Below are 11,354 nucleotides of genomic sequence, written 5' to 3' on the forward strand. Positions count from 1 at the left end.
AAATTACCGAGCGGTGAGTCTAACCTCAGTGGTTGGTAAGTTGATGGAGAGGCTTCTGAGGGACAGGATTTATGAGCATTTAGAGAAGTTTAGAATGATCAGAAATAGTCAGCACGGCTTTGTCAAGGGCAGGTCGTGCCTTACGAGCCTAGTTGAGTTCTTTGAAAATGTGACTGAACACATTGACGAAGGAAGAGCGGTGGATGTGGTTTACATGGACTTCAGCAAGGCGTTTGATAAGGTCCCCCATGCAAGGCTTCTTGAGAAGGTGAGAGGGCATGGGATCCAAGGGGCTTTGGCCTTGTTGATCCAGAACTGGCTTGCCTGCAGAAGGCAGAGTGTGGTTGTGGATGGGTCTTTTTCTGCATGGAGGTCAGTCACCAGTGGAGTGCCCCAGGGATCTGTTCTAGAACCCTTGCTGTTTGTCATTTTCATAAATGACCTGGATGAGGAAGTGGAGGGATGGGTTAGTTAGTTTGCCGTTGATACGAAGGTTGGTGAAGTTGTGGATAGTCTGGAGGGATGTCAGAAGTTGCAGCGAGACATAGATAGGATGCAAGACTGGGCGGAGAAGTGGCAGATGGACTTCATCATGGATAAATGTGTAGTGGTCCATTTTAGCAGGACCAATGGGATGAAGGAATACAATATCAAGGGTAGGAGTCTTAGCAGTGTTGGGGAGCAGAAGGCCTCGCAGGTGGAGGATGTGGTCAAGAAGGCGTATGGTGTACTGGCCTTCATTAATCGAGGGATTGAGTTGAGGAGTCGGGAGGTAATGCTGCAACTTTATAAGACCCTTGTCAGACCCCACTTGGAGTACTGTGCGCAGTTCTGGTCGCCTCACTACAGGAAGGACGTGGAAGCTATTGAGAGGGTGCAGAGGAGATTTACAAGGATGTTGCCTGGATTGGGAGGCATGCCTTATGAAGGTAGGTTGAGGGAGCTGGTACTCTTCTCCCTGGAGAGACAAAGGTTGAGAGGCGACCTGATAGAGGTTTATAAAGTGTTGAGAGGAATAGATAGGGTGGATTCTCGGAGGCTATTTCCCAGGGCTGAAATGGTCACTACAAGAGGACACAGGTTTACGGTGCTGGGAAGCAAGTACAGATGAGATGTTCAGGGTAAGTTTTTCACTCAGATGGTGCTGAGTGAGTGGAATCGGTGCCGTCGTTGGTGGTAGAGGCGAACTCGCTGGGGTCTTTTAAAAGACTTCTCAATGAGTACATGGGATTTAATGAGATTGGGAATTACAGATAGTTCTATGGCCTGGTAGGTATGGATGTGATTGGTGCAACTTGTGGGTCGAAGGGCCTGTTTGTGCTGTAGTGTTCTATGTTCTACATCAGCAGACAATTATTGGGAGGGTCTGTCAATGTGGAAGTTGATAGGAATTTCAGATCGATTCAGAGAATCATAGAATTCCTGCAGTGCAGAAGCAGGCCATTCAGCCCATTGACCCTGCACCTACAACAATCACACCCAGACCCTATACCTGTAACCCCATGTATTTACCATGCTTGTCCCCCTGACCCTGAGAGGTAATTTAGCATGGCCAATGCACCTTACCCACAAATCTGGGATGAAACCAGAGCACGCGGAGGAAACCCACACAGACACAGGGAGAACGCGTAAACTCTACACAGTCACCAAGGCTGGAATCAAAACCGTGTCCCTGTCATTGTGAGGCAGCAGTGCTAAACATTGTGCCACCGTACCACCCGGCATTCATTGCCAACAGTGGGTACCATTCGGGAAAAATCCCAAATTCCTCAATGTGAGAAGCGGGACAGGGAAAGAAAGCGGAATTCTTTTCCATAATTCTGATCTTAGACGTGGAAATTCTGAAAGCCGGGGTCAGGGGTCATGGGCAGGAAGCGAGAGCAGCTTCTCTGTGAGCGTCTGGCTCGTTTCTGAAGCATGAGACGACCAATAGATTTCCTTAAAGCCAGGCCACTGTTTGGATGTTTGGTCATGTGAATGCGCACACACTACTCATCAGCTTTCATCACCGTTCTCATCACTGCGGAAAACTGTGAAATGATTCACTTTGGAAGGAGCAACTGGTCGGCCCTCGATGTTGCGCCGACCAGTGGAACCAATCTAATGACCCTCTAACCTAAACTATTCCAATGTTATCCATATGCCTATCCACTGACCATTCGAACGCCCTTAAAGTTAGCGAGTTACTGCTGCAGGCAGGGCATTCCACGCCCTTACTACCCTCTGAGTAAAGAACCTCCCTCTGACATCTGTCCTATAATTATCACAAACCACACAAGTGGTTCATTCCAGCACAGCACAGCCAAGCTGTGTGACATCTCCCAGCCAGCCACACCCTGTTCAGGAACCACATCAGAAACTCCAAGGTAAAGTTAACAATACTTTTCACTGTATACTAACACATGGGACAAGAATAAATCAAATCAAAAAAAAGACAAGAAGTGAAGTGAGGGAGAAATAGGCCAATTCTGGCAGGCTTTAACTAGTGGAGTACGATCAGGGTTAGTGCTGGGTTTTCACCCTTTTACCATCGATATTAATGCCATCGGTGTTTTTTATTTATTCATCACAAGCAGGCTTACATTAACACTGCAATGAAGTTACTGTGAAGTTCCCCTAGTCGTCACAGTCCAGCTCCTGTTTGGGTCAATGCACCCTGACCAGCATGTCTTTGAGAGGAAACCGGAGCAACCCGGAGGAAACCCATGCAGACACTGGGAGAACATGCAGACTCCACACAGACAGTGAGCCAAGCCGGGAATCAAACCAGGGTCCCTGGCACTGTGCCAAACACTGTGCCACCGTGCTGCTTACATCATGAAGTTAGACTAGACCGTGTGAAGATAATATGTTTCACTGCGGGTGTGATTCTACTGAAATACCGGGGAGCTTTTATCAAAACAAACTTTATTTAACAACACAATTTAATTATAACAAGAAGAATTAGCTCAATTTTTTACCCTTCTACTAAGGGTGGAACCCTTAGGAGTATTGACAGGCAGAGAGATCTGGGTGGACGTGTCCACTGATCACTGAAAGTAGCAACGCAGGTGGGTAAGATGTTAAGAGAGCAGACGGCATGTCTGCCTTCATCGCTCAGGGCATTGAGAACCTGAGCCAGGCCTCGTTTAGAAAACTGTGTATAATTCTTTTGGCCGCACTCCCGGAAGGATGTGGGTGCTCTGGAGAGGGGACAGAAGAGGTTTCCCAGGATGTTGCCTGGTCTGGAGGGTATTAGCTATGAGGAGAGGTTGGAGAAACTCGATCTGTTCTCACTGGAGCGACAGAGGTTGTGGGGCGACCTGATGGAGGTCTCCAAGACTGGGTGGTGTGGACAGAGTGAATAGTCAGATGCTGTTCCCTAGGGTAGAAAAGCTAAGTTCTAGGGGACATCGGTTTAAGGTGTGTGGGGAAAAGTTTTGAGGAGATGTTACACAGAGGGTGGTGAATGTCTGGATCGGGCTGCCTGGGGAGGGGGTGGGGGCAGGAACGATAGCGGCATTTAAGGGGCAATTAGATGGAGACAAGAACAGGATGGGAATAGAAGGATACGGACTCTGTAAGTGCGTACGGTTTTAGTTTAGGCAGGCATCATGATCCGCACAGGCTTGGAGGGCCGAAGGGCCTGTTCCTGTGCTGTACTTTATCCTTTGTTCTTTTATCAATTGAAATACTTAAACATGATGAGATACAATTCTTTAACTGCGAGCTCCCTCTATTAGTTCCAATTTAAGCAATATTCCTCTCATAGACTGAAACTCTCCTTCAAAATCAGTTGGAGAAACAGACAGGTTTAGGTGAATTACTGATTCTCCAGCCTCTTCATCCCTCTGGGCAGAGATACAGAGAGACACATGTCTTCAGACCCTCAGACAGCAGCCTCCAGAGGATGACCTCTCTTCACACAGCAGAACTCCAGAGAGAGAGAGAGAGAGAGAAGCACTATCACCCCCACCCCACCCCCACCACCAGCCCCCGGAGGGTCTCCCACATCCTTGCAGTCTGCTGTGCTCTCAACAACTTGTGCTACAGAGGGGAGACCAGCTGGGCCTGGAGGAGATGGAAGAGCTTCACATCTCCTTGGCGGAGGAAAATGTTGAGGAGGGCTGTGAGGGTGACCGCACAGAGGAGGAGGTGGGAGTAGCCTAGGAAATGGACAGGACCCGACTGGGCCAAAGCGCTAGGAATGGTCTCATTGTGTCTCGCTTCAGGACAAGGAGCGACTCGCTCTCTCACCATGGACACCAACATCTCACCAGTGAGGTGGTGCCAGTAATGTGCTCCCAGGCTGTTGCCTGGTGTCACGGACAGGGCACTGAAGCTATTGGTCAGAACCTGTGGGTGATGAGTTGCATTGAGGACAGAGCGATGCTCCTCTCACCCTCAGCAATGTGTCTCACTCCGGCCTGACAGAGAGCCTCACATGTCCTACCATCGAATGGGCTTATTATAGGATTCAGAAATGTGGATACACAGCGTTTACTCCAGGCCCCACCCACATCAGGGAGCCGGGTGTTCATTATCCATCTCACAGCCGAGGTGGGCAGCACCTCGACAGCCCCCGGCCTTGAGCTCACTGGAGGACAGTATTAGATATAAGAGGGGTTTGCTTTGATGGAGGGAGGGGTGGGTGGGGATCCTGTGGAGAGGGGTGGGTGGTGGTGGGGGAGGGGGGGTGGTGATCGCTCTTCCATGCCAGCAGCAGTGCCTCCTTGCTGCATCGCTGGTGTGGGCACTGCCACCCTCACACTCCACTGAGATGAGGCACTGGGTCAGCAGAAACAGACAAGGTGGAGGCTCGGTGGGTGACTATTCGATCCAATGGTGACTGATCCACACTGGTGCCGATATTCACCCATTAAGTGCCGACACTTTCTGAATCTTCCACATCCTTCCACTCCATCGAGATCCCTCCCCAGGATCCACCTCCAGCCCAGGTGGAGGGGACTTCCACGCCCTGTTGTGTGAGTTGGCCTTGGAGGGTGTCCTGTGGGATGGGGAGGGGAGGGGGGAGGGGAGTGGGGGCTGTGGGGGGGGTGGGGTGGGGGGGAGAATGTCCTTGAGGGTGCTTGTGGGTCCGAACCTGCTCTCGGGCAGCACGGATGTTTGACTGCTGCCCTCCCTGGAGGTGTGTGAGTGGCAGGGAGGGGTGGGGTGGGGGGTGTCAGAGAGTTGGATGCCCCTCGTGTCCCCGGCAGGCAGTGGCGGATTAACCATTAGGCTGAGCAGGCTTAAGCCTCGGGGCCCGGAGGGAGGGGGTGGGGGGCGCGGGAGGGGGAAGCAAAAAAAATTGTTTTCCCCCTTTTAAGGGTGAATAAATTTTCATAACTATAGCCCGTGGGTGAATTAATATAACAAATACCTATAAATAGAGAAGCTTCACCCCCAGACTTGTACTACATGCAAATAAATACAAAATAAATGCAACAAAGAGTTTATTGTCATGCTATAACATGTTATACATACTTACGGTGCACATTGAATCAAACACGCTTCGATCTGTTGATTTACACGCTGTCATCAACACTTTTATAAACCAAAACATGGAAGATTTTTAAAGTACAAATGTAAAGAAAATGAGAAATAAATGAATAAAAGGGCTGGAATTGATTGATATAACTTTCTGAGATTATACATGTGGTACATTATATATAGTACAACGATATAAGTTATCTAACGTCACTTTATTCTATTCAATGAAGGCTGGGTCAGGGGGCAGGGGGGAAAGGTCAGGGGGCCTTACTAAAGCTCAGCCGAGGGCTCTGGGTGGGAGTTAATCCAGCAGGAGGGTCCCGGGCTGGACTCCTGCTGATCCTCTTCCCTTCAGGCTCTCAGGGGAGGGAGGGGCAGCTGGAGTCAGACCCCACCATCCCCTGGTGCTGACACTTGTGGGTCCCCACGTCCTCCACCCTGGACACGGACCTCATGACCTGAGCCACGGTGCGGACATCTGCTGCCATGGAGCGCCCGTCCTGCGCCAAGCTCGCCATCCTTGCGATGCTGGCCTCAGTGCCCTGCAGAGATAGTGTCACCTCCTGGGACATCCCCTCACTCCCCTCCCCCAGTCCGTTCACCCCCTGAGACACCCTCTCACTCCCCTCCCCCAGTCCCTTCACCTCCTGGGACACCCACTCACTCCCCTCCCCCAGTCCCGTCACCCCCTGGGACACCCACTCACTCCCCTCCCCCAGTCCTGTCAGCTCCTGGGACACCCTCTCACTCCCCTCCCCCAGTCCCTTCACCTCCTGGAACACCCCCTCACTCCCCTCCCCCAGTCCCTTCACCTCCTGGGACACCCCCTCACTCCCCTCACCCAGTCCCTTCACCCCTGGGACACCCTCTCACTCCCCTCCCCCAGTCCTTTCACCCCCGGGACACCCCCTCAGTCCCCTCCCCCAGTCCCTTCACCCCCTGGGACACCCCCTCACTCCCACTCCCCTCAATTCTGGGCCCTGTCTCCCCTGCACAGTCAGGGTTTACACAGGGACCGGCTCGATAGATTCCTGATGTCTCCCTGAGCCTTCTCCTGAATTTCCTGGAACACCAGGAGTTGCTTCTCTCCAGCGATGTGTCACCAAAACCCCTCCAGCCTGAGCAAGGGAGCCTGGACAGAGATGACGGGAGTGGGGGGAAGGGGGGGAGGTGAGTGGCTGTGCGGACCACCCAGGTTCCAGCATCCAGAGGCACAAGGGGGTGAAGGAGCCCCTTCACTCCGCCAGGAAAAGTGGCAGGATGGCATTGCAGCAACACTCTCCAATATGGACATCAAGCAATGAGACTGTGTGAGTGAGAGAGGGACCGACTGCTGGGCTGAATGTGTCATCAACCTCAGAAACACACGGCACTGAAGCCAAACCCTGTGAGGGTTCTGCTTGAGAAAATGATTGGGGAACGAGCCCCAATTCACAGCCCAGTATGTGGCCAGTGGATGCAGAGACACAAGGGGATTGGGTGTGACTTAATGTGTCAATAAATGTCCCCATTATCCTGAAGCAGAGGGGTGTGTGTGTGTGTGTGTGTGTGTGTGTGTGTGTGTGTGTGTGTGTGTGTGTGTGTGTGTGTGTGTGTGTGTGTGTGTGTTTGTGTGCAGACTTAGAACACAGAATAATTCAGATGTTAGAGGGAGGTTTTTCACACAGAGGGTTGTGAGGGTGTGGAATGCACTGCCAAGTGGGGTGGTGGAGGCAGGTACGCTGGAGTTGTTTAAGGTTTACTTAGATAGACACATGAGCGGACTAGAGATGGAGGGAAACAGGAGACTTTTCTAAATAAAGATCAAGAGCCTTGGGACGTCCCTGGGAATCAATTGATTCCTACCGACCTTCCAACATATTTTCTGGCTCACTTGCTTTATTTCTGAGCTTCTGGGGATTCCGTAAATGTCTGTATAAGTTTTGTATGTTTATCGATGTCTTTTCTTTTAATCCACAGGTGATTCGGTTCGCCTTGTTGTCTAACGAGGGGCATACACGCGGTGGATCGTGCGACCTCATACGAGCCATCTCCATCCGAGGGAAAAGGCTCTCACTGTCCACCCTCTAACCCTGTGATCATCTTGTTTGCCTCTATTAAGTCACCTCTTTACCTTCTTCTCTCGAATGAAAACAGCCTCAAAAACCTCAGCCTTTCCTCATAAGACCTTCCCACCATACCAGGCAACATCCTGGTAAACCTCCTCTGCACCCTTTCCAATGCTTCCACATCCTTCCTATAATGTGGTGACCAGAACTGTACGCAATACTCCAAGTGCGGCCGCACCAGAGTTTTGTACAGTTGTAACATGACCTCACGGCTCCTAAACTCAATCCCTCGACCAATAAAAGCTAACACACCGTACGCCTTCTTAACAAACCTATCAACCTGGGTGCCAACTTTCAGGGAGCTATGCACATGGACACCAAGATCTCTCTGCCCGTCAACACTACTAAGAGTCCTTCCATTAGCCCTATATTCTGTACTCCTGTTACTCTGACCAAAGTGAATCACCTAACACTTTTCCATATTAAACTCCATCTGCCACCTCTCAGCCCAGCTCTGCAGCTTATCTATGTCCCTCTGCAAACTGTAACATCCATCCTCACTGTCTACAACTATTCCGACTTTGGTGTCGTCAGCAAATTTACTAACCCATCCTTCTACACCCTCATCTCGGTCATTTATAAAAATGACAAACAGCAGTGGCCCCAAAACAGATCCCTGAGGTACACCACTTGTAACTGAACTCCACGATGAACATTTCCCATCAACCACCACCCTCTCTTCTTACAGCGAGACAATTCCTGATCCAAACCAATAAATCACCCTCAATCCCATGCCTCCGTATCTCCTGCAATAGCTTACCATGGAGAAGATACGGAGGAATGCGTGCATGCGCATGCAGGCTTGTGTGTGTCCGCTGGTGTTTGTGTATATATGTGTGTGTGTGTGTGTGTGTGTGTGTGTGTGCGTGTGTGCATGAGTGAGAGAGAGAGTGAAGGAGAGAAGGAGGGAGGGAGGAGGAGAGGGAGGGACGGATCGAGGGGCGGACATATGGATGGATGGGGCCGGACAGCTGCAGCTGTGCCAGATGTGGAGGTCCTGGGGCCAGATGAGGAGGAAGTGATGGAGAACAGCGGTCAGTAGACAAAGTTAAAGTTATCACAGACAAGATGGAGTCAAAGACAGCAGCCGCCTCTCTCTCAGACACTGATGTCACATCAAGATGTAATGTGAGGAAAAGAGAATGAAGGTGTGAAGAGGCACAAAGTTGGTCTGGCTGTTGAAGCATTGCACACTTATTCACCCACAGCTGTGGGGGGTAAACGTCTGCTTTGCCCTTCTGGCTGGAAGAGGATGTGGCTTTAAAAATTGTTGTGGGGGTGGCAGGGACGAGGCTGGTGGAGGTGGCGACCATCCTGGCATCTCAGTGGTTTCCTGCTGATGGGATCCTCATTCTGTGTCTCATTCCTGCACAAAATCAGATCAAATCAAATGGTGTCTGACCTCCCTGGTACATCTCTCCATGAGACTCACACCTCTGGGACATTCCAGGCCTCTTCCTCAGAATCCTCACCATCATCCTCAGTGTCTGAGTGTGTCTCCTCTATGTCTTCACCTGGGACTTCCTCTCCTCATTACAAAGCCCCGTTTTGAAATGTACATCCCTCAATTCACCCTCAGACACTGTTAGCCTGCCCTCTGTCAAGCTGCAGCTCTCCCTCTGAGTGTGGACCTTCCCTTTGTGGCATAACTGTCCCCCCTTAGACATTCAGGACCCGTTATCTGACAGGACGCTCCCGTCCTATCGGCCAGGCAACGTCTGCATTCTGACTCCTTTACCCCCAAACCACCCACCAATCAGTTTATTGCCCTTCCCCACTCATAATACATTGTCTAAACGCACTTTAGCAAGGCCTTTGACAAGGTCCCGCATTGTGGGTTGCTGCAGAAGGTAAAATCTCACAGGGTCCAGGGGAAGGTAGCCAATTGGATCCAAAATTGGATTGAGACAGAAGACAGCAGGTGTTTGTAGAGGTTGTTTTTGAAACTGGAGACCTGTGACCAGCGGTGTGCCTCAGGGATCGGTGCTGGGACCACTGCTATTTGTCATTTATATTAATGATTTGGATGAGAATTTAGGAGACATGGTTAGTAAGTTTGCAGATGACACCAAGCTTAGTGGCATAGTGGACAGTAAATAAGGCTATCCAGGATTGCAACGGGATCTTAATAAATTGGTGGGTACAATTTTGTCTTTTAAAAAGCATTTAGATAGTTATACGGGTAAGTTTGGTATCGAGGGACATGGCCAAACGGGGGCATTTAGAACTAGCTTAATAGTAAAAGCTGGGACAGCATGAAGAAGTTGGGCCAAAGGGCCTGCTTCCATGCTGTAAACCTTGATGACTCTTACCAACAAGAACAAGTCCATGTCTGTGAACATTCTCCTCACCCCTCCCTCTTTGCCTCAGAGACCCCCACCCAACACTTATCCAAACTGACCACTTCACCTGGTGCTGCTCAGCTTTACCCTAAGCCGAGCAGCATGAGTTTGTTGTTTGCTGCTGACCTCACCTTGATGGTCAGACTTATTCTGGGAAAGTTATAATTTAGTGAATGTGCATGAAATTCAGAAGTAGGGAAATGATTTTCCCATCAGCAGACACTGTGAGTACCGTCTGCCACTGAACTGCCGCTAATGTAATCCAATAAACGCATCTGGCCATCAGGAAAGGGAGATTTCAGGTCCTGTCCGATTAAGTCACCCTGTCAGCCACATTCCCTTTCCTGATGGTCCAAATAAATTCAAACCAATATTGTGTTATTGAGCAAACATTCTTAATCTCAGGGATTCACTTCTTTTCATCATTCAATAATTGCACAATTGTAATGAAGGGATATTTAAACACATTCCTCAACTGCTCTCTGAACTTAGCCTGAACCACAGCGTAAATATAAGTGTTTGTGCAGCAGCCCAGGAGCTGCAGCATGAAGCCAAATTCAATAACAATTACATGCATGTCTACAGATCGATATCGCAACAACCACATGCGGTACCATATGGAATATATCATAAATGTTGCCCACAACAGGATGAAATTTGCTGAGAGACTAAAGAGCAAAATGATGGATTTCCTTCGCTTCTCCATCTCTGGATCTCCGGGACTCTCCCCAACGCTGTGATTTCACAGTCTCTTGCGAGCTCTGTTGCTCACTAAAATGTGCTTCACGGTGAAAATGTTGAACAGCAGAATCAGGACAAATGGTACAAATGGGGTCAGAATGTGGTGGAGGAACTCAATCGAAACCCAGACGTCAGAAAACCGAACAGATTCCGATACAAAACAAAAGAAGGGGGAGTTGAACAGCAAATACCGACCGGTGTATATAAAATTCCACATCGTGTTCTTTAAACAGCTCAGCACACTCACGGTTCCCAGGGCCACAGCTGCCATTTTCTCGGTGCAATATTTCTTTCTCAGATTCTCACCACAAATAGCCACAAATCGATCCAAGGTGAACGCGACAGTGAACCAGACGGAACAGTCAGTGGCTGCATGAAGCAGCACACCGTGGATATTACACACTAGGACATCGTACAGGAAAGTAAACTGTTCCCAAAAAACAATTGGAATCTGTCTCAATACCACATCCAAGATGATTACCAGGAGATCTGCCGTCGCCATGGCCACGAGGTAACGCGTTACACATTTGGAGAGACCGCACTTCCCCTGAGCTAGGACCACGATCATCACTGAGTTCACTGTGTGGATGGGGAATAAATAGGAAAACTGTCCATCATTATGCAAGCAAGCCTATCAGATTCATTCAGGACATTGAGGTTTTGAAATGTATTTTTGGTTGGGTAAAATAGT

The sequence above is a fragment of the Carcharhinus amblyrhynchos genome, chromosome 33 (assembly GCF_965287045.1).
Source record: "Carcharhinus amblyrhynchos chromosome 33, sCarAmb.v2.hapA, whole genome shotgun sequence".
Classification (NCBI taxonomy): Eukaryota; Metazoa; Chordata; class Chondrichthyes; order Carcharhiniformes; family Carcharhinidae; genus Carcharhinus; species Carcharhinus amblyrhynchos.